At 46.3% G+C, this 23,994-nt stretch overlaps 1 protein-coding gene across 1 annotated transcript in view; it reads right to left on the reverse strand.

The window, feature by feature from the left end:
* The window catches only part of LOC144111947 (uncharacterized), a 111,772-nt gene that overhangs the window by 73,403 nt on the left and 14,375 nt on the right, over positions 1 to 23,994 (reverse strand). The window lies entirely within an intron of this gene.

Consider the following 23,994-nt stretch of genomic DNA (forward strand, 5'->3'; position numbering starts at 1 on the left):
GGCGCGAACAGCGTTTCCTGTCAATTATCTCCAGAATTTGGATTTCCTGAGCTCGAGAGGGACAATTTGAGTAGTTTGCAGAGTGAGCACCACCGCAAAGGCAACACTTCTCATTCTTCTCGGTGCAGGTGCTCGTTGAATGACCATCCCCACAGTTGCAACACCTCAAGTTGGATTTGCAACCGCCGGCGCTATGTCCATAGTGCCAGAAGTTGTTACACTGCAGAGGCCGAGATGATAATGGGTCTACCCGAAAAATTAGAGGCCATGCCTTGATTTCAGAGGGGCAGGAAGTTCCGGCAAAGGTAGCAATCACTGATTCATTGGGCATCCCCAAGTTGTTTACATCCCGGCTACAGCGGTGCACAGCAACAACACCTGCAGCCGACAGAAGCTCAAGAGTCTCTGCCGGAGACAGGGAAGAGTCTACGCCTTGTACAATACCTTTCGTGCACGCCAGATGTGAAGGGATGAAGGAACTTAACCCGAAGGGAGGCAAAGGATGAGGAGTTTAGTAAATCTCTTACACAGGCAAGGTCTGGCGATCTGCACAGAATCCTGCCGCGTCCAAACTGGCGAACCTCTGAGATTGACTCATAATGAGAAGTCGCCGACTGGAGAGCAGCCCGAACAGCACCAGGGTTGTTCATCTTGTTTGCACCACCATCCTTAGGCACCAGCGTGACAGGGATACTGCCGACACCACTGCGCAAAAAAGCTTCCAATGGCAGGAGATCAGTGGACAGAGAAGTCGACCAGAGGGAGCTCCCCTGGCCGGGAGACTGGGTGGACATAGCCCGGGCTTACTGCCTTACCGTGCAAAGACGCAGAGAGAAAATGCCACAACCAGCCACCCGAAACTTAGCCGATCGTTTCCAGCAAAGCAGAGCTTCCAGAAGATTCGGAACGGTCTCCCAGGCCGGATGCAGACGGACGCTGCTTCTCACGGAGCGCTTGTCACATGCGCTGCAGCATTCGTCTTTCTCGTCAGTCGTTTTGTCTCGCGCTGTGTAGATGAAACTGGCTGTGCTATTGAGTTAGATTAAAAGCACGTCTGGAAGGTAAATGACACCCTAAAGCGATAAACATCAGCTGCCGTCGATGAGAAGAGACATCGTCCGCCACCAACCCGAAACTGAGGCAGCGGCAGTTCGAGTGTCAGGATTGCCGCGCTATTGCCGTTTCTTTGCTACACGAAAATTTGTTTTTAAGATGGCCTAGACTGATCGTCATTCCACTACTTACCCTAATTACGCTCGTAAGACAAGAACCAGGTCAGAAAATAGTGTTTAATGCACGTACCCCTTTGCCGCGGCATGGTGCGACCTGCATGCCTGTTTTCTTCGGTTTCTCTGAAATTACAGGGTTCCCCAAGCAATGCACACATTTCTCGCGTTGGGCTTGCATATTCCTTTGATACTACAGTAGAAGTTACCCGAAAACAAAGCGAAAAACTGAGAACGGAAGGGCTAAAGACGCGACTTTTTGCATTGAAATACACAGCAGACACCGAACTTCTGGGACATGCCTCCGAAGTTCCGGTGGCTTCACTTGCGCCCACTTCGGAAAGCGGCAATGCGGCATCCAGCCACCTAGTAGAGATCAGTGGGGCATACAGAATATTCACCGCTAGGATTTAAAGAAATGTCATATTTGCATCGTTCATTACTAGGTTTCAAAATAATAAGACGGGACCAATGCACAGGCAGGCAGTAAGAGGAGAGAAATCATGTCGCAAGCAGACGATAATGACATACGGGTGGATGGATGGATGGAAGGTAGGAGCGTCCCCTTTGAAACGGGCAGTGGTAGTTGCCACCATGATGTTTTTTTCCTTTATTTTTATTTAACTCTGCTGTAAGTTGTTAATAAAATTCGCCATTTTCTTTAAAATACGATGGATGGATGGATGGATGCATGGATGAATACGGCTGAACCCTTTAAATCGGGCGGGCGGTGGCTCAAGCCACCTAGCCATGTCTTGTGAAATTTTACTCCTGCCTTGCTTTTAGCCACCAATTGGTTACTTCTACCCGCTTAAAATCTACTTTCCCCTCACTATCCTTAAACACCAATGCCTTGGGTAAATCAGCCCCGCTGCTTTCCACTTCAGGGTGAAGCCGTTTACAGAAAAGTATCAAGTGTTCAGCCATTTCCTCCTCCTCTCCGCACGCAATGTACAACGTGTCTATGTCTATAGTGCCTAGAATATACTTGCTAGTGTGCCGAGGGTGCGCGCTCGTGTGGTCGCTGCGGTAATGCCTTCCTGCAGCCACCGCGTGGTGGCGCTGCCAGTCGCTAAGGTGCCACCACGCCGCGTGCGCTGCCGAGGCAGCATAGGTGCGGCAAGTCTGGCGTTGGTGCGCTGCGCTTTTCACTACGAAAGCCTGTCTCTGAACGCTTTGAGAACACTTTTGGCATAAAAACACTAATGGCAGCACATAATCTTACCGGCCTGGCATTACCAGGAGAAAGTCCTGTACTGAAACAGCGCTCGCCGAAGCGTTTGACACGTACCACCAGGTACAGTTTGCTAAATTTTTATTCGTTTATTCTTTGTTGTGAGCCGCGGAAGGACTTAAGCAGAAGTCATATTGACTGCCTAATGTTCAGCGAGGTACCCAACTTGAAATAAGCAACGAAAGGTGATGCTTTGGCCGCATTACGTTGTTGTGATTGAACGATCGAGTATGGTCCGGACTCATTATTGCTACATGGAAACTTCCGATCAATATTTTATTCGACTAGGGGCCAGTCAGAATCAGAACCATGTTTATTTATACAAGAAGGAAATACAGCCTGGATAAATGTATACAGAAGGAGGTCCCGTAGTCAGTGACAGTACTGGGACCTCCTATATTGTTTATCAAAATGCTAAAATAAATGCAAACATAGCAGCAGTAATAAGAAGCTGATGAAACAATCTTGCCGTTACATATTTCCGCGGCGACACACATATTATATACAGGGGTGAGTAGGCATATAGAACAACCAAGCAGAATGAAAATAGAAGTTATACAGTGTTTATAGTTATAGTTATTCAGTACTACTTATAAATTACAATATTACTAAAAAAGCGAAAAACTGAACAGCAAATTGGCGATAGGAAAAATAGTGCACATATTAAAAGCATGTGGTGTACATCTGATGTAACACCTTATAATTCTAAAATGTGGTAGCTTGTCTAATAGCAATTGTGAACTATTAACTCTTTTAGTTAATAATAATTGTTTTTTGGGGGAAAGGAAATGGTGCAATATCTGTCTCATATATTCTGGACACCTGGACACCTGAACCGCCCTAAGGGAAGGGATAAAGGAGGGAGTGAAAGATGAAAGGAAGAAGAGGTGCCGTAGTGGAGGGCTCCGGAATAATTTCGACCTCCTGGGGATCTTTAACACAGCACACGAGCGCCTTAGCGTTTTTCCTCCATAAAAACGCAGCCGCCACGGTCGGGTTCGAACCCGAGAACTCCGGATCAGTAGTCGAGCGCCCTAACCACTGAGCAACCGCGGCGGGGCTTTTAGTTCATTTTTAAATTTACATACAGGTTTAGTGTTTTTTAATTCCACCGGTAGGTATTCCATAAGGAGAATGGTGAAAAATAAACTTTTTGCTTCCCATAATTGGTGCGTACTTGAGGCAGAATTAGGTTCCTGTTAATCGCAAATCTCGTGGTGCTGGTGTTGGTGAGCTCTGGCCTTGGGATGGATTGAAATGAAATATGTTCATTAATTACTTTGTATATGAAGATACCAAGGTTAAGTTGGACAGGTTGAGGTACGGAGAGAATTCGCAGTGAATTGAGTAAAGATTGAGCATTAAAATCGAAGGGGCTGTGTGTTAGTATTCGGACTGCTTGATTTTGAACTACTTGTAACGATGTCAAATGAGTATTGTAGGTGTCACCCCAGCATGTTATACAATAAGAGTGATGGGAATGTATGAATGAGTTATACAAGGTTAAAAGTACAGACTGATTAAAGTAAGGGCGAGTTCTGATGAGAATTCTTAAGCCATATGCTATCTTCCATTTAATGCCAGAAATATGGGAACGAAATTTTAAATGGCGATCTAATTCTTCTGCTAAAAACAATGATGATTCGCTGACTGGAATGACGTGTGGGCCTAGGCAAATGGGGGGAACATAAGTAGTTGCGATCCACACATCGCGATCGCGGGCGAAGGATGTCGTATACACCTTCATGTGGAGTGAGCGCTCGGCTAGCTCTGTCCAGGTGGAAAGACCGAGTCGTGGCCCCCATTAATTCTCAATGGCGAGCAGAACATCAAACCCGAAGTGGCGTCGCATATAGGTAAAAGAAAAGCAGAGCACTCTCGCTCTTTCCCACCACGAGGTCCGTCTTCAAAAATCGCATGCGACGATCAACACAAGCAGTTGGAATAGGTCTCACTACTGATGTGTTTTATTTGCAAATCACAGCTTGCTTCATGCGACTTATGCAGGTGTGTATGAGCTCTTGAGCTTCCCTTTGTAATGAAACAAAAGAAAATGGTAATTGTACCATTGATTCTTACTTACAAATCTGGAATACAGAAAAACAGATAAAAAACAGAGCTTGTTGTAAGCACGTGCTTGCTTTGTTCTTTTCCAAGAAAATACACTGTAGCAACCACAAGGCTGCGTTCTGGCATCAAGCTTCCAAATGTTACCATTCTTTCTATATACAAAGTGGGAAAGTTGTTTTTTTCCGCTCCATAACGTGCGTAGGCTACAGAGCCAGCAGGTGCTTCAGATATTTTGGTCCAGGTTGCAGGAATACAAATTGAGTCCAACGGATGCTGATCTTCAATAGCAATACAACCCATCTGCCGCTGCGGGCATCACTGGGCTGCTCTGTTGCTGCCAGCCCGTCGGAAACAACGTCGAGCGTGCTTGGCGGTCCTCCACCGGCACTGTGCATTTGCCGTTTAGTGACAGGTTGGTCACACAGGTTCCTCACTTTTCTTTTCGATGTCTTCTTAGGCAGAAGGTATTTCGGATAGCTGTCGAATACTGCTGGCATGACATCGGGCGTGAGACGTAGTCTATCTGGCGAGCTCGTTGACGACACCGTTCACCGTCTCTAGATGTAGCAGTCTCCAAAATGTTTCTCGCAGAAAACACGCTGGAGTCAAGTTGCGGTCCTGTCTTTTGATCAGCCGCTCCCACTCCGCAAGTCGTGTTGGGTCCGAGGACACACAGAAGATGGAAGCCTTGCTCGGATTCGACCGGTAGCCACTCAGACGGAGCGGCACGAAACATGTTTTTTCCCGGCCTTGATGCTTCGATTTTACCATCATTAGTCGCTGTGGTTTTCCCTCACATGGAACAGCACGGACAAAACAACAGAAAAAAGCGCAGATGCGACCAAAATGTTATAATCCACACCGCGCACGACCAACGCAACTGCAGCGACTGCGGCATGTCCGGTAGCGACGGCACCTTTACGACGAGCAGTGCCCCTCGCGGCCAAAGTTGGCAGGCATCGCGCGCGCTGCCACCCTCTCCCATTGGGAGAGCGCTCCGCTCGACACACTAGTAGGATATTCTAGGCACTATACTATGTCACTACAGTGTTCTAGAAGGTTGTAGTGGCAAGAGCGAAGCGGGTTTCGGTGGGAGGAGCTGAAGCAAAAAAAGCGGTCAGCCGCTCGGGGCGCTGCCGTCGAATACTGGAGGAGAAAAGCGAGCTGTCTGCTTCGCCGCGTCGCTGTATTGAGCGGGTTTGAGCGTTGCCGTTGGAGAAAAGCGGCGATTTCGGCTGCTTGGAGTAGTTGGGGTAAGAACAGCAGATAAGAATATTCCTTGCGGGACGCAAAAATGTACAAAAAGACCACAAAAGTCGGAGAGCGCCCCTCAGACATGTGGCCCCGCTCCATTAAAAGCCACCTGCGAACACGCACGCTAAACGAGACACCCTGAGGAAACATTGCTGGCCAAAGGCACAGAGAGTGAAAAAGTGTATGGGACAGAGAAAGTGCAGTGCATAGTAAGCTTGGCGGCCAACGAATGCAAAAGTTGACAAACAAAAGTGAGGGGTAGCAGAGGGGCGAAGGGGAAGATGGGTGGAATGAAGCGGGGGAGGGGTTGCGAAATCACATAGGAACAGCGAGAAAGCGGCGGTAGAACAAGAAAGAAAGTGTGTGAAGAAGAGGAAAAAGAATGAACCGAGAAGTAGTAGTAGTAGTAGAAAACATTTATTTCAAAAAGGTAGGCTAGAGAGGCGAAAATAGATTTTGGATGGAGTCCTTATTTCAGGACCCTAATGTCCACCGCAGTTGCTCTTGCTTGGGATATCAGCTTTCGCTGCGTCGCCAAGTCAGAGCTGAGCAGGGCAGACTCCCACTGTTCCTCGGAGTGATGTTTGTCTAGTTCGGGGGGCTTGGGACCGGAGCAGCCCCACAGTAGCACAGTAGCAGAAACTGCTGCAATTGCCCTCGCAATCCAGCACGGCGATGCTACGGGACATGAGTTAAAAATTATTACCGACTCCCAGTCCTCGTGTCGCCTCTTCCTCTCTGGCAGACTTCCACACTCCATCGCTCCCATTCTGACTACCCCACAAGTTCAAAATTCCACATGCAAGCACCAAATCACTTGGACTCCTGGGCACGAGGGGCTCGAGGGAAACGAGGCCGCGGACAGTCTAGCTCGAGGATATACTAACCGAGCGACTAACCTCCCCGACCTCACCCCTCTCCCCTCTATGTACGGCGAGCGCCTCCTCCTTCTCCGAACACAAAGACAAGTCTATCCCCCACCACACCTTAAGCTAACGGCGGCAGAGGCGAGGGAATGGCGACAACTACAGACGAACACCTTTCCTAACCTACACAAGTACCACATCATCTTCCCCGACAGATATGACAGCATCTGCCCCTGGTGTGGCGGAATTCCAACCGAGAAGTGGAAAAGGGACAAGAGAATGAGGCGTGAAGAGGAAAGCAGCAGGGAGATATCCCGTACTTCAGTGCTTTCGCCCCTCCAATTTTTTATCTGCTTTCAAATTGTGGTGAGTTCATCTTGTTTGTACAATCTTTTTTTTTCTAGCCTTCCCCGTTCCTCCTGCTTCGCTACTTGGAAATAAATGGTCAGTTGAAAGCCAGCACTCGTCAGTGTTTCCGTGTTGTGTCTCTCCCGTGCTGTCTTCTCATGGCTGGAACAAGGTGTGTTTTGCATCGCGTGTTCTGTAGAATAGTGGGCTTCCCCTTGTTCTTTATTCGGCCACGCTAGTGCTTTGTAATAAACTCAGGCACATTTTCAACCAAAAACTAATTTTAAAACCCAACGTTGCAGAGCCAGCTGGGCTCCTTCTTCAGGGGTGAATGGGGGCAGTAGTTAGCATCTTTAAGTATGCATGGATGGGAGCAGCAGGAGGCCGAAAAAAGAAAAGCGGTGATGCGAAAGAAGCGGGCAGGGTGGGGGTTATGGCTGCGATTCACATTACGGTGTGTAGAACAACGGTACGTTGTCGGATTGACGCGGTCAATGGCCGTCAATGGCGACTCGTCTCCTTTGAGCTGCAGAGCGAATTAAGCTCCCTGCGCATATACTTCGGGCAGGTTACCTTTTGTGCGCTCGATGTCCCAGGAATGTGCCAGGATTCTGGGAATAGCCGTTTTTGAGAATTTTTTTTTTGGTTCAGAAGATGGCACGCATGTACGAGGTTTCGTCGAAGTTGATTCTGTGGTTTGAGTCTTCGGAATGTCCGGGTACACAGGACTGCGCTCTCTTGCGAAGTTGCGGACGTCGTTTTTATGTTGCCGAATTCTTTCTTTCAGTTTTTTTTCGACGATGTAGCTTACGTCGCAGTTGCTGCAAGGCTCTTCCCTCGTGACCGGTCTTTGGGAACAGGTAGGCAAAGCGCAACAGTGTTTGTGGGCCTGTGCGCAACCTAGAGACCCCTTTTCTCAGGATTCGGGCGGTGATTTCGCTGGTATCTCGGACATAAGGCAGAGTGACGTACTTTGGTGGTAGCGTTGGTTGCTGTTCGTGCACGTGCTTCGGTTGTAGTGCTTCGGTTTTGCGTTTTCTGCGATGGAAAAGGGAAAAAAAGCAGATGCTCACTGTTTTGCACCGGGTTGCAAAACTGGATATCCCGGGCATCGAGTGGAAAACGGAAGGAAGCTTTCTGTATTTGCAGCACCCAAAGATGCGGAACGTCGAAAGGTTTGGGAGAGAAATTTGAAGCGCGACAAGCCTCTTGCTGAAACGTCTGCGATCTGCGAGAGACACTTTGAAGAGCATTTCAACCTGCGGGATTACATACATGTGATTGACGGCAAAGAAATCCGGCTTCCTCGAGGCGAGCCTGCCCTAGCTCCAGATGCGGTGCCGACACTGCTACCAGGCCTGCCTAAGTACCTCTCGAAGCCTTCTTCTAAACCGAGGGCAGAAAGAAAGCGCCGCGAGGTCGCTGCAGCAGGACCCAGAAAGAAATCTCGGCTGTCTCGTTGTGATGAGCACGAAAACTTGGACAGGAGCTCCAACTCAATCGGTGACTTCAAACAAGCTCAGCAAGTCGTGCAATCAGGCGATCTTCATTTCATCGCTGAGAATGTAACAGTACCGAAGTTGTGGACGAGGCTGAACACACCGGATCTTGATACTCTGCTATATGCAACACACACGCCACCAAGACACCGTTTACTGTATTCCATGAAAAAGTGGTGTGGTTCAGCTCGGATGGGGCAAGTGGAATTGTGGCCAAATGCTATTTCAATGGAAAAGAAAAGGAATGCAGAAGAATTACCTACCTTCATGAGGCAGGAGATATTCTAAAAGAAGCTGACTGTGCACGGATTTGCGCAGGTGCAATGAGTGCAGAGACGTATCACGAACTGAATGAGATGCTGACCTTCAAGATGAAAAACACGCTGAATCTTCTAAACAGCAAAGTCTTTAGAAAGTTCTGCCTTGGTGCAGTCACAGCTGAAAGTAAGTGCTTCTTGTAGCATAAAGCGCACGTTTGAGCTATTTTTTTTTAGCAGATCGAAGACCTGCTATGTCGGCGTATTATTTAATGAATTTCATTCCATTTTTTTAATTTCCCGCCCTTCGCCACTGGCTGAAGCGATGCCCCGCATCCGCATTTCGTTATTGGCTCAATAATGCCGCTTCAAGCAATGGTGAGGGGCGGGAAATTCAAAACTGGAATGAAATCTGGAAAGACTCGTTATATATACTGGCCCTGTTTTCATATTTAGTACATGGATCAGCAACCAACTTGTGTATTTTGCTTTTGTTTTGCAGGCGGGATCTGTGTGAGCTGCAGATACCTAAGAAAAGCACTTGTCACCAGAAAGTCAAAGTTAAATACCAAGACCGTGAAAAGGAATTTGTCCCAGCGACTGAGAATTACCAGTCAGAAAACAAAACGGCTCAGTCTACGTTTGAGGAACCTTGCAAGTAAGATAACTGCAATGAAAGAAGAAAACTCCAAAACAAGCGAAGCGACATTCCAGCGTAGAATTGAATCGCTAACCACAAAGCAGCAAGAAGCAGCTTTGCACATGTTTAAAGCATCGAAAAGAAAAAGCAGGAGAGGGATGATGTACTCAAAAGCGTGGATCTTTGAATTCATTATTATGCGAATGAAAGGTCCGCGGCTCTATGAGCACATGCGCAGGCAAACCATCCTCACTTTGCCAAGCAAAGTGACATTGCAGAGGTATCTCAAGTCATACAGGACAGTATTTGGCTTTAACGAAAATGTCCTGAACATTCTGAAGCAAAAGACTTCCACCATGAATATCTGCAAGAGACAAGGTGGACTCATTGTGGACGAAATGAAATTATCAGAAAATCTTTGCGTCTCCTCTTCAGGACATATCCAAGTCTTTGTGGACATGTCAAAATTTACCCCAAGAAGTGAAATGCACAATGTGGCTGACCACGGGATGGTTATAATGTTTGTGCCATTTGCTGGCAAGTGGACACAGATGGTTGCATGTTTTGCTACTCGGGGAAACTTGAAAGGAGATCTTTTGACAAAAGTCATGCTGGAAGCAGTAATACTGGCAGAAAATGCTGGCCTGTTTGTTGACTTCATTACCTCTGATGGAGCAACTTGGAATCACAAGATGTGGACAGTAATGGGCATTCAGGCAACTGCATCGAGCACAAAATGCAAAGCACAACATCCCGTTGATGGAAAGCGGTTTCTTCATTTCGTCTCTGACTTTCCGCATCTGGTTAAATGCGTAAGAAATGGACTTCTGCACTCAGGCTTCAATACACCAGCCGGACATGTAAGTGCTCAAGCATATTCAAGCATTCCAGTAAGAAAATATTTATTGCTTAGAGAAAATTGGATACTTTCGTTGTCGCGAAAGAACGTGCGTGCTATTTAACTGTTTAAAATGCTGCACGTTGTCTGTTGCAATGCCACATCAGATTCTTGCTCGCTTTGTTTATCTCAATACAGTATAGCGAGCAGAATTTTTTTTTGTTATCTTATTTGTTTCAGGTGTCTATCTATCCAGTTCGAGAAGCCTTAAAACTAGATGGCTCCAACGTGACGCTCCAGGCCATGCCAGGCATCACTGCACGCCACACACCGCCGAACAACTTCAAAAAAATGAGAGTAACATATGCGTTTCAGCTCTTTGGTGACAGCGTTCTTAATGGCCTCCAGCTGTACAAGAACGAGACTGAGCACCACTGTGGAAGCATTCAGCCTGTCCTGACTTTTTTTTGGGGTAAGAAAAAAGTACGACTGCGGGTACTATTCTCCCTAAGTATGTTGCACATAATTTTCTAATATTATGTTTTTCCTTTTCCAGAATGATGAGGGACCTTATTGAAATTATGACGTCTCGATATCCCGCTGAAGCTCTGCGTCAGGATTCCCCTACTAAGGACAACTTGCTCTCATTTTTGGCTTACATTTGCGAGTGGGAAGTTCACGCCCGCGAGCGTGGTGGTTTCTTGTCCAACTCTACAGCAGTTGGACTTAGGGTCACTATCGGCAGCACACTGTCCCTGATGGACTACATGGATCGTAGCGTTGAGTATAAATTCATTATGACGTCAAGACTCAGCCAGGATTCAGTGGAGAACTTGTTTGGCATTGCCAGGCAGTCGTCAGGTTGCAACACGCACCCAACCCCAGAGCAGTTTTTAATAACTTTGTCGTGCCTAAGCTTTTATAACCTTGCCAAGTCAGTTTCTCATGGCAACGAAGAGCCATGTGTTTTGGATTCTTTACTTAGTGCTGATGCTCTTCCAGGGGCAAATAACACCAAGCAATCACTCATTGATAAATTGATTGCTGATGGTGATCTGTGCAGTGCTGAGCTTGCTGTAAAAGAACTGAAAGATCCAGCTTCCGACCACATGGCATGTGTATCCGCAAGGAGTGATCAGCACCTTATTTTTTATATTGCTCGATATGTAGCACGAAAGTTCTTGGCTAAATCACCATGTGATGCATGCAGAAAGCTCCTACTTGCTGACGAAACTGACATACGAAACCTTCGCGCATCACTTTTTACACGCCTAAAGCACAAAGGAGGGCTTTTATATCTGTCCGGTTTTCTTTTTATGTTTCTGGAAAAGCTGGAGAATCTTTTCACCAGCTGTTTCAGCACGCATGAGCTTCACCACGAAAGTGTGATGGATATTATCGCACTTTTTCGTTGCAAGCACAAAAAGAATATTGGCTGTCCTGATCACTCTGAATTACTGAGTGCTGAGATGATGGCATTTTATGTGACAAGGTTGCACTTTTTTGTGAAGTCGCTGAACCGTGCCAGGGTGCAGAAGCGCGAAGCCGCGAAATATCTTAAACTTAGTCGCACCACGTAAGTCGCACTTTCCACGACATTTTTATTTCGTTTCTTATATATTTTTCATATGAATGTCATTATTTTCAAAGCATATTTACTTCTAGGTTGTCACAGTATGTAACTATTTAACATGTATATGACTGTATATATAATACATCTGTTCGTGCTTTTGTAATACGATTTCTCATAAGTGCAATTTTATTGTATTTAAGATTCGATTATTTAATGTTGCTGTAAATATACATGTCTTTGTAATCTTTTATTACGGATAGGTATTCTGTTCTCATAATTTCTTTTCTCGTGCTTGTTCAAGTTTTGTAGTGAGCACATTGCTTTCATGTCTGAATATATGTAGGCATTCCTTTGCGTTTGGAGTGCAGTTCTGATGCACAGAAAGCAGCAACTGCATAGATTTGAAAAATCGTCGTGTCTGATCGAGAAGCGTCTTAGTTGTACATTTTCATTAAATTTATTTTCGTCTTTCTCAACTAGCTGCAATCAACTTGTTCAGTGCTGTGATGTCATGCAACTATATTATATTCGACTATTAATTGGTCTTGTTCCGCCACTGTAAAAAACCAGGCTCAGTACGCCTGTGAATTTATATTGCAGAGAAACAAATAAAGGAAGAATATGGACAAATTAATATTGCGATGTGTTGTTATCATAATGAGTGCCGTGAAGTGAAACCGTCGGGTCATCTCCGGACCCATAGCAATTACTATCCCATTTCGTCGGGAACACATTCAGCCTGACCTTCCTGAAAATAAGGAAATGAAACCTTGGAAGAACAGAGGTAAGCAGTTGGCCTTTTTTCCCGAAATTAAACGCGCTTGCAACTCCCTGATTTACTTCTAAAAGCCTCAGTCATTTCTTTTGTGCCTTTACATCAGCAGCCAAGTGGTGATGCATAAAAAAGAGGATACTTACGCGATAATGCCACAACAAACAGCGCAACTCTCCGATCGGCCCCCTTAGCCACGCACCGCGCGTAGCGGCAGCGCGCTCGCTTCTGCTCCAGGAGTCTACGCCAGCGCCACACCGCGGCAACCGCTTCTAAAGCCTCACGGGGAGCGCGCCGCTTTTGCCACTACACCTTCTAGAACACCATAATCTCGTGGTACTTTACTCTATACGTCTAAGTCCGCAAAACTCCAGTCCTGGCCTCAAACAACAAAGAGCTTCCCCTACAATTATCATAGATATTTTTTTTGACAATTTCCTGTTTAAAGGTCTGGTATGTTCCCAGTGCCGATTTCGTCAGCATCCCTGTTTTCCACAGAGCTCTCTCTGTTTCTTTAACCTTTTTCTTAACCAATAATTGCTGATTTGCCCCCTTACTGCTGTCCAGATATTTGCTTGTCAATTTTCTAGTTCGCTTTCTCCATTTCGCATCAGCATTCCTTATATACAGGTATCTGAAAACTTTCCTAGCCCACTGCTTTTCCTCCATCTTTCTCAATCGTTCCTCAAATGCTATCTTACTGCTAGCCTCTCTGCTCTCGAAAGGCGCCCATCCCATATCACCCCGTACCCCCTGATTTGGTGTATTGCCATGTGCTCCAAAAGCTAACCTCCCTACTCCCCATTGTTTAATTTCTAACCTTGCTTGAACATCTGGTCTCATGTACAGGACCGCATTACCGAAATTCAGGCTAGACCATCCCCCTTTCCAGATCCCTCTTACCACTTCATTACCTATTGCAATTCCGCAGTGCCCTATTTTTCATGACAGCTGCATTTCTACTAGCTTTATTCATTACATATATTTCATGCTCTGTCAGATACTCAGCACTGTTATTAATCCACACCCCAAAATACTTGTACTCCTCCACTACTTCTAGCATGAACTCCTGTATTCTATGCTCGCCGCCCTCTTCATTAAATATCATGACTGCAGATTTTTCCTTCCTAAACTTGAAACCTAATCTATCTCAATCTGTACCGCATGTCTATCAACTTCTGCAAGTCTTCCTTGTTGTCAGCCATTAGCACTATATCATCCGCGTATATTAGTCCCGGTAATGACTGTTTAATCCATTCCCCTTGCTTGAAAAAAGAAAGGTTGAAGCCTAGTCCGCTCCCCTCTAGCTTGGTCTCCAACCCTTGCAGGTACAACATGAACAACAAAGGGGACAGAGGACATCCTTGCCTAAGCCCCCGCTGTATCTCTACAGGCCCTGATACATTTTTTTCCCATATCATGAGCAGTCTGTTATCTTTATATATATATATCTTTTAAAAGATTAATTACTCCATCTTCCACATCCAATGTGCCCAGTATGTCCCACAAATACTCCTGTTGTCATAGGCTCCCCTAATATCCAGAAATGCTAGCCATACGGGCCTGTGTTCCTTTTCAGCAATTTCTATACACTGCGTCAACGAAAATAGATTGTCCTCCAACCTCCTTTGTTTCCGGAACCCATGTTGTAGTTCCCCTAGCATCCCCTCGTTCTCCACCCAAGCCTGCAATCTATCCTTTATAATCTGCATCACCACCCTGAAAAATACAGATGTCACTGTTATGGGAAGGTAAATACTTACTTCAGCTTTGTCCACCTTTCCCTTATATATCATGTTCATTCTACTTAATCGCCATTCATCGGGGACTTCCCATCCACTATCATTTTATTCACTACCTGTATTAATGTTTGCTTGGATTTTGGCCCTAGCTTCTTTATCAACATAATCTGGTCCTGTTGATGTGCCACTAGGAACCTTCTTCTCTGCCCTTTCCCACTCTCCTTGCTCAAGTGAAGCTATTGCTGTAAGCGGTCTATCCTCCTTCGATAAATTATGTACCACATTCCTTTCTGTAAATTTTTCTGTCATCTTTGTTCCTATGTGCTTTATTGCTTCATCCCCTTCTAGTTAAATACCCTCATCTGTAACAATAAATCTTTGTTCGAGCCTAGCCTTATTACTCATTGCATTTAGATGTTTCCAGAATTTTTGGGCTGCTCTTCTATCCTTTTTGTTTACTTTTGACTTCCATTGGGCACCCTTTCTTCTAATTTTCTCATTAATCAAATAGGATGCTTCCCTTCTACACTTTATGAAGGTATACCATTTTCTGTCTACTTCAAATTTTGGTTCCCCCCTCTTGGAATATCTGTGTTCCCTGGACGCTTCCCGACATCTCTCTATTGCCCTCTTGACCTCCTCATCCCACCAACTCTTGGGTTTGCGTTTTTTCCCTTTTAGCGTTACTCGCACCTTAGCTAGCTCTAGCTCCAGTAATCGAGTTAATTTGGTATAAGTCCATTCTGTTTCATTATCCTCAAAAATTACTTTCTCAATTTGGCTGCTGCTTCCACTTGCTTTTCTGAGTAAAAATTCCCCTCTGATTGTTCATCTCGCTTCAGTCCTACATCGGTTTTTCTTCTGAAGCGCAACTTGATATGCTTGTGGTCGCTACCTAGACTTCTGGAACCATATTCATCTATGCTCATTACCCCTAATCTATTATACATCCTCTGCGACATTAGTGCATAATCTATCGTCGAGTGCAGACTCCCCGCCTCCCATGTTACGAGCCCTTCACACTTCTCGGTACTGTTGCATACAACTAAATCATGCCTGTCACACATGTCCTGCAGCATGCTTCCTGTCGAATCCGTGTACCCATCCAGGTCTTCTATATGTGCGTGCATGTTGCCTAATATAATTATCTCGCCCTGTCCTCCTAGCTCATCAATGTCGCTTCCAATACATTCTAACATTTTCCTGTTTTCCTCTTTGGCATTATAGATCCTGTCCACAGGTATACAAAGCCAAAGAGTGTTTGCTTCCCTGCCACTGTTCCTTTTAGCCATAAATGTTCCTTGTATCCCAATTTAACCCTTTGAAAATTCATACTTTTATGAATGAATGCCCCAATTCCACCCCTCTTTCTGCTGCCCTCTGCTCTATTGCAATATTCTCATGTGTAGTCTGGGTTACAGGGTGGTTGCTCCATGTCTCTAAGATGCGTTTCCACTAAACCATATACCACTAATTCCTCCTGCCTTAACTGTTCTTCTATTTCCTCCCATTTCAGTCTATTCCTGCCACCTTGCATGTTAATGAAACCTATATATGAATTAACTGGGCCCTGGCGCTTGCGTCTATTTCTTCCCCTATGGTTCCATACGAATAGGTGAACCGAGCACCCTCAACGGCCAAAAAGTTAACGAAAGTTGGCGCACGCAGTCCCATAGAACCCTGCCAAATGTGCAGGTCTCTAGTTCCGTAAGTCTTGGTTTGAACCATAGAGCTAGCCGGAGCCCCGAAGTCCAGTGCGTTCGAAAATTGCTTCAGATCACGGTAGTCATTTCAGTTTGGCGATTGTTCGACCAGCCCATTGTCCCCACCAGCTGCCCATCGCGACTTTTCTGCATCGCTCGCTGACCTGAACACGTGGTAAGCCTGCGTCACCTCCTGACCAAGCTATTCCGACATGGCCACATCATATTAAGGAACAAGACCCAATCGTGGAGTGCCCACTAAACTCCAACCATACGTGTAAACTGAGCAGATTGAGTATTCCTCTGTAAAAATGCAGAAAGAGTAACCCTGTTAGGGTGCCATGTCCTCTCTCCGCGTCTCATGCAGTCTGTGCCTAGGAACTGCGGAACCACTCACGCATATGCCCAGAGCGGCCTGAACCTATTATCTCAACAGACCTCGTGCCCAACGACCTGCCGCCACCACCACCCACCAGGCCTCTGCAGCCAAAAGTGCATGATCAGGAGCTTAGAGAGTGCATGGCCCGACACGGGCCCAGAGCTTCTGCCTTGCCCCGCATGGTGATTAGAGCAAACGGCCCCCTGCCACCTGCGTCCAGCAGCTCCATGCAGCCTGCAGCAGCCGTGAAGGAGCACAGCAAGGACCCGCCCAGGCCTAGTTTCTCTGTCGGGCCCTGCCTTGTGGCTAGAGAAACGGAAGTTCAGCACGGGCGGCCCGCAGTCGTCATGCAAGAAGCACTGTCCCTGGAGGAGCCATATCAGTCGACAGTGACGCCCAGACTCTGACCACCCGTACGCGACGTCAGAAGCCCAGCCGGCAGAAGGGAAGGGGCTGGTATGCCCGGAGACGCCGTGTTCAACCTGGCTAGTAGGATCGCGGGCAAGCGATGCCGGAACGCGACCAACCAGGACACTTTTGAGACGAGAAGGGTGGTGCGGTGGAAGAACCCCGGACATGCCGACCTTATGCAACATGTCGCTTCTTTTACTTTTAGTCTTCTCCATCCTCGGCGAAGAGGCGACTTCAAAACGCCAGACTGCACAGAGCTAATGGACTCTAGTTCACGCTTTCGATCACTCGAGTGTTTTTTTTCTTTTCCTGTTGAAACCTTCGAGTGAATAAACACCTCCCAGGATATACCCATGCCAGATGGGTATTCAGGGTTGGTTAATGCTCACATGGATAGGGTCTTTACAGTAGCGGAGGTCAGAGCTGCTCTTAATCAAATTAACATCACCTTGGCAGCCGGGGAAAAAGTGCATCACCAATAAGATGCTGCGCAACTTAGAGGACGGACAAATCAGTAGAGGCCCTTACGGATACTGGACAGAAGGCAACATCCCCGACAAATGAAAGTGCGCTACAATCATTTTTCATTCCTAATCCAGGAAAAAGACTCGACATTGGGAACCTCCGCCCAATTTTGCTAACGTCATGTCTAGAAAAGGTAATGGAGCACAATGTCTGGAACAGGGTCTAAATGCACGCCAACGCGTAAGACACGTTTTCCCCGTCCATGATTGGATTTGGGGTAGGTCTCTCGACTCAGGACATCATTTGGCAGATACAGCAAGACATTCTAGATCGAAATTGCATAGGAGCCACTCTTACCATCCTGGGACTCAAGGTGAGTAAGGCCTTTGATAATGTGTCCTACGCTTCCATCCTCTCTCACCTGTCACTCATGAACGTAGGCAAACGGACATACGACTACATCGCCACCTTTCTGAACGAGCACAAGGCTATACTGCATTTTGGGGACAGAAGTAGCGACAAAATTACACTACGCACCAGAGGAGCCCTGCAAGGCGCTGTACTTCCACCTTTTCTCTTCAGCATTACTATAAGTGGCCTCCCGCGTCTGTTAAGTGCTATCCCACATATACATCATTCTATATACTCCGACGACATCTCCATGTGAGCAAACTCCAGATCCGATGGTGAGATTGCCTAGCCATTAGAACGAACTATCGAGACGGTACACTCTTTAGTGGAGGGGAATGGCCTTGCGTGTTCACCGGCTAAATCAGAACTCTTACTTATCAGGAACAAACAAGCCTCACAGGTAGCACCTGACCATTGGGAACCCATCGAGTTGTACACTGACAACCATCTAATGCCCCCGGTAGGCATGGTCATGGTTCTTGGCATGTTGATTCAGAATAATACAACATGGAAGCAATCTGCCGGCTACGCGTCACGTCACACCATATAAATGGGCGGGTGAGGCGCATTACCAACCATTGCAGGGGCATGACACAAGCTGACCTGTGCAGGATCATGCAATTGTTCATGATAAATCGAATCACATACGATTGCCCGTACTAACATCTGTGTTGCAGGGACGAAGAGGCTCTTAATAGCATCATTAGAACAGCATACAAGGCGGCCCTTGGCCTGCCAGCATATGCCAACTCAGATAGACTGCTCCAGTTGGGAATTTTTAACATGCTCTCTGAGCTAATCGTAGCCCAAAAGACGGCACAAGTGACGCACTTGTCGCGCACTGTTCCAGGAGGCGTAATTCTCGACAGACTCCACATCCACCCCGTTGAGAAGGTGTGTGCAATATTGCATTTACCGGTCGACATTACTAGTAGACTAGTTCTTAAACCAGTAGCCAAGAACATGCTTTCAGGCAGACACGTCGCCCGCAGGAAAGCAAGGGCGCAAGCCGTTGAGAAACAGTACGATAAAGAGCCACGAGCAGGGTACGTGGATGCAGCTCAACACATCAAACACCTCCGTCCCGTAGGAGGTTTACAAGAACTTGAGTTACGGTGTACTCCCTCAACTCCTCGCCACCATTAACAATTGGTATGGACAGAAGGTATCATAGCAGAAACCTGGAAATCTGCTATTGTGGTCACCATGCCAAAGCCGGGGAAGCCGCTGACAGACCTCGGTAATTTCCGGCCTATATCCGTTACGTCGACATTGTGCAAGCTTGCCAAAAAAATGCTCGCCACACGACTGTCGTGGTGGCTTGAGCACCATGCTAGCAGAGCACAATGTCGAATGCGGTGCATTGCCGAGTGCCAGATATTATGGCGGGCATAAACAGAGTACTTGAGTGATGGCCATAATGAACAAGCTGGGTAGCAGCATGCCTGGAATATGCATGAAACTACTGCCTCATACTGGGGCCCGGCATGCGCTAGGTGTCGGGAATTTGATGAAGCAAGGTGGAATGGGACTCAATTAAATATTACAGGTATCGGATATAATTATGAGACATGCCATCTAAACTCTATATGATGAATTGAACTAAGATTAAGGCGCACATTCGCTGCATATAAACAATAAATTGATGCACTGCAACCTGCAGAGCATAAATTATAGTGCTGTAAAAGGAATAAATATGGCTGTCGCTTGCAGTGTTTGCGAGCGGAGAAACACAAGCCGCTACCATCACAGGTTTATTTGTCCGCAGAGCTTGCACGGCACGGCTGCTGGCTTACATAGAGCTGTTCAACAATACTTGTGCACTCATGTACAGCAATGCTCCTGGGACACTATGGTGTGGGAAGCTCGACGATGTGCTTGCCCAAGCCTGTAAAAGGAATGGGGATGACCACATACAGGAATGGCAGCAGTACAGAAGTATTGTTGCCCCTTTATGGCTGCAATTGAGTGAACTGCCATGAGAAGTCATTCCCTCATAAAGCGTCTGCCATTCACATGGGCATATACCGATTAAGGAGTCAGTGAGGACTCCATATAATTTTTTTTTCATGTAACAACTAAGTCACGAACTTTGTGGTGCTTTCTGTCTATGTTCAGCACATTTATTGCCCAGAAAATAGAATTTCAATATGGGGCATTTGTTTCCCACCACTCAGTGTCTATTTATGATGTCAAGACCAAAAAGGACTCCGTGATGGCCGTTTTGAAATAAACGGCAGTGCAGTGCGTCTTAAAGTGTCTGCTCGCAATAACTTCCCTGAGTGCATCACAGTTTGCTTGTGAAAAAGTCCACTGGTAGTGGTACCTCCGTTTTATTAGACGCTGGCTTAAAAAACTGTTTTCAGTGAAAATAGCTTCTTTCAAATAAGAACAAAGGAATTTAGCAAAAGTGACCATCATCATGAGCCTGACTACGCGCACTGCAGGGCAAAGGCCTCTCCTACGTGTCTCCAATTAACCCTGCATACAAAAATACATAAAAAAAATATGCTTTCAAATCACTGTTTTTCAAATGGAACACTTGTCGGAAAAAAATTATTTCTCTACAAAGAGCTGAATATTGAAGCAATAAACAGGAAAACAAACTGAAAATATGCAGTTACGTTTAAAATGCTTCAGACCCCAGAAAACAATCCTTTGACTATAGCATACACTTAAGTCTGTATAGGTGCCGCTCTGGTAGTGTACACAGAATATAAAAAATTTGGTCAGGAAATGATTTATTTGTGCTTTAATTAATATGTAGTATTCTACTCATGCACTATAAAAAGCATTTAACCATCAACTCCTTAGCTTGAACAAACGTGTATGCCAGTTAAGACAGCGAAATGGGCAAGCTGGTAAAAATTCATACTGAAGTAAAACAGTGCAAAAAAAACACTAACATCGAGAAAACATAAATCCAGCGCTAACTCGCAGTTTGATACACGACAGAAATTTATTTACAACCTCAAGGTATGCAGTGCGGGAAAGTGCGCAATCCAAAAAGGCCGCAATTGGACACGTGTTCACCGTCGCCGACGAGCCAAAGATGCTGATTTCTTATATTAGTGAATATAGCCACCGCTTATGCAATCACGTCGATTTCTCCATATATGAAAGGCTTCTGACACTTCCCGCATTAATTGATCCCAGTGAAGGAATATGAAAGAGTAAAATCTTAGCACTATGCAACAAATGGTTACACTGTTTTCTTTTCACTTCTTTCATCCTTTTCTCTCTGCCGTCCATGCTAAGTGCAGTGCGCAGACAGATGTGAGCCCGCCAACTTACCCAGACAAAAAATTCTCTTGCTGCTGCCTGCTGACACCATGGCGTCTGGCTGATATAATAATGACCACACAACAATAGCACCTAAGGCACTGACAATGGCACACAATAATGGCACATAGCCTGTCCTGTGCCTAACACCAAACTCAAGTGGTTGCCCTCGATGGGTTGTTCTCATCGGTTGCAATAGGGTATGCAATCTTTCTTGGTGTGAGAAACCACACATACCTTGACCTCACGCTCACATTGCTAAGGCCACGAGACTCGGCTGGTGTGTTCACTTGGCCTTGCGAATAGCCGGCTATTGGTAAATTTTTAGACTGAAGGGCAAAGCTACAGACAATCTGATGGTGGCAAGACCTCATGAGCACTGACTTGAAGTATGAGACATCGCTCTTCATCAACTTCAACACAAGAAACTCGTGGACATCAACGACGTTTTGTTCAGCAAGCCCTTCTTTGATTTCTTCTTCAGTGAGGTGGAGAAAATCATTTTCTGAAATTACACCACGGACTGTACTGAGGGATCGGTGGGCAGATATCGATACAGGGATGTCACCTATAGACACAATGTTGGAAAGTTTTGACTGTTGGACGCTTTCTTGGAGTTCCAGTAAGAGGTCTCCACTAGCCATTTTCGTAAACTTATAGCCAAAGCCCAAGGCGCCCGTCAAACATTTTTCTACAATGAATAGGGGGATTATTCTAGCAGATTTATCAGTTTGCTCACTATGAATCACCTCAAACTTAGGGAAACTTTGTTTCTTTTTTTCATGAAATTCTAAGTTACATCGGTCCTCCCTCTCTTGTTAGAGAGATCAGTTGCTGAGAGAACGTTAGCCATAGAATCAATGTGTTTTTTGGATACAGTGCCAGCCACCCACCATGGAGCCCAACTTGGGGACGGGACAGGAACTTGCAAGCAAGTCCTGCCCACGCCAGCTGTACACCCCAACTATAACCCAATATGACGCAACTCAGGGTGGTTGGCCACACAAGGTTATCCCTCGCCGCCAGGAAAAAAGGAAGAAACTAGAAGTGAGTAGGAGACAGGAGACTTGTGAGAAAGGGGTAGGAAAGTGAAAGATAGAGGGGAGGATAGGAAAAGGCGACTGCCGATTTCCCCCGGTCGGGTCAGGCCGGAGGTGCCGTCTACAGGAAGCTGGGCCAAAGTGGTGCGTTGCCTCCGCCGAGGGGCCTTAAAAGTCCAAACGCTCGGCATCGGCTCAACCGCCAAGATCCCCTTTTCCCCGAACACAGCAATGCCATGCACGACGAAGCGCGGGTGCTAGGCTCCGTGGTGATGCACTGTTCACCATCATCCCCCTGCGGGGATGTCCTAGCTTGCGGATGCTCGGGAACCCGTGGTGTCACCACTCACCAACGCCTGCAAGCTGCAGACACCCCCCTGAGGGGCCCGGGATACTGTTTACACGTCCTGGAAACCTCGATTTTAGATGTTTTTAATTGTTGTTCTGCGACCCTTAATTTTACCCTTGAACTACCTCAACTTGAGTCACTCCAGTTTTTAGATATTCGTTTTTATTTCAATGACCCTGGGCATGTATGCTGGACGTATGCGCTGTGTACCAAGATGTCTTTGCTTCCTTTTGTCTCAGCCCATTCAAAGCTAGTAAAAAGAGGGATAGCCATGTCATGCCTTCATGCAGCGCTCTTGAAATCGTGTCATCACAAAACAAACGAAAGCTTCAGCACCCAAGTCAACCGTCTAGAAAATTCTGGATACCCTCTTGACGTGATTATCGCCGTGGCGGAAACGTCGACAAAAAAGATAAAAAGACTTTCGCAAAGGCGTACAGAAGAGGAAAAGAAAAGAAGCGTCATTGTCACGCCGTACATGCATCATGTGTCCCGTAATCTAAAGAGAATTGGAGCAAAATTCGAAGTCGATGTCGTTTTTAACGCGCCGTGCAGAATATCGATGCTTTGTCGCATGGCGACAGGCAAGGGCCAAAAGAAATATGGGCGCTGTAAAAATCATGCAGAAAGTTTTGTTCTGTGCAACGAAGGTGAGAGAAAGAGAGAGAGAGAGCTCTTTATTGGAAGGCATAGAATTTACCCTCGCTGGCATGCTACTCTGCGTGGCGATGAGATTGTGGGATATAAATACTGACGGAAAGCATTGCGGGAGAGGTTAAATTAAAGAGAAAAAAAAAGAGGAAGAAGGTGTTGTTTATACTATTCCACTGAGCTGTGGTCAAGTCTACATCGGTCGGACGGGCCGCTGTCTAAACGACCGATTAAGGGAGCATGACGATTCCCTAGGTAACGGTTACGGCTCGAATCTATCGCCTCCTTGTAAGGACTGCAAATGCCAACCTCTGCTGACAAACACTTCGATAATCAGTCGGCACGAAGGAAGGCTCGAACGTGAGCTGTCTCAATTGTTAAAAATCGCTCAGAGTGGCAGATGTCTCAGCACGCCCTCAGTACTTGCGACCCAGAAAGAGCAGCGTTTTCTGATTTCTTAACAATCTGTTATCTATTCATTGTCTCCACCCTTCCAACAACTCTTGCCCTTTAAGTTTATTTTCACCATTCTTACGAATGAGGCTTTGCGCATGCGTGACGGCTCCTGTGAGGTACTGCGTACTTCAATAAATGTTTCGAAAGTTTGCACTCGTCCCATACACTTCTCTGCTGTGTCCTTGTGTCTTCGCGCTACCAACACATTATGATGACCTACCAACAGGCTCGAATTTCTGCTCTATTAGAATGTTCAGTCACAACTGACCATATTCGTGGCAACCATAACCTAACTGTGTCTGAGCAGTGTAATCAAGTATGCAATCACTGCAATAAAGTGATTTGGGGCATGCTCCGGTGTGCAAGCACCGCCAGCCAAGTGCACACCTCACCCCGTGGATGCAGCTTGTTTTTCTCTTTTCCATGAGAGAATGAGGAGCTCGTCGGGTCGTCTGGAGGTGTCGCCATCTCATGTCACGTCTGTCATGGCAAGCATACCTGAGGCGTGACATGACTTGCAATGACTGA

This window comes from Amblyomma americanum, unplaced genomic scaffold, assembly GCF_052857255.1.
Source record: "Amblyomma americanum isolate KBUSLIRL-KWMA unplaced genomic scaffold, ASM5285725v1 scaffold_19, whole genome shotgun sequence".
Lineage (NCBI taxonomy): Eukaryota > Metazoa > Arthropoda > Arachnida > Ixodida > Ixodidae > Amblyomma > Amblyomma americanum.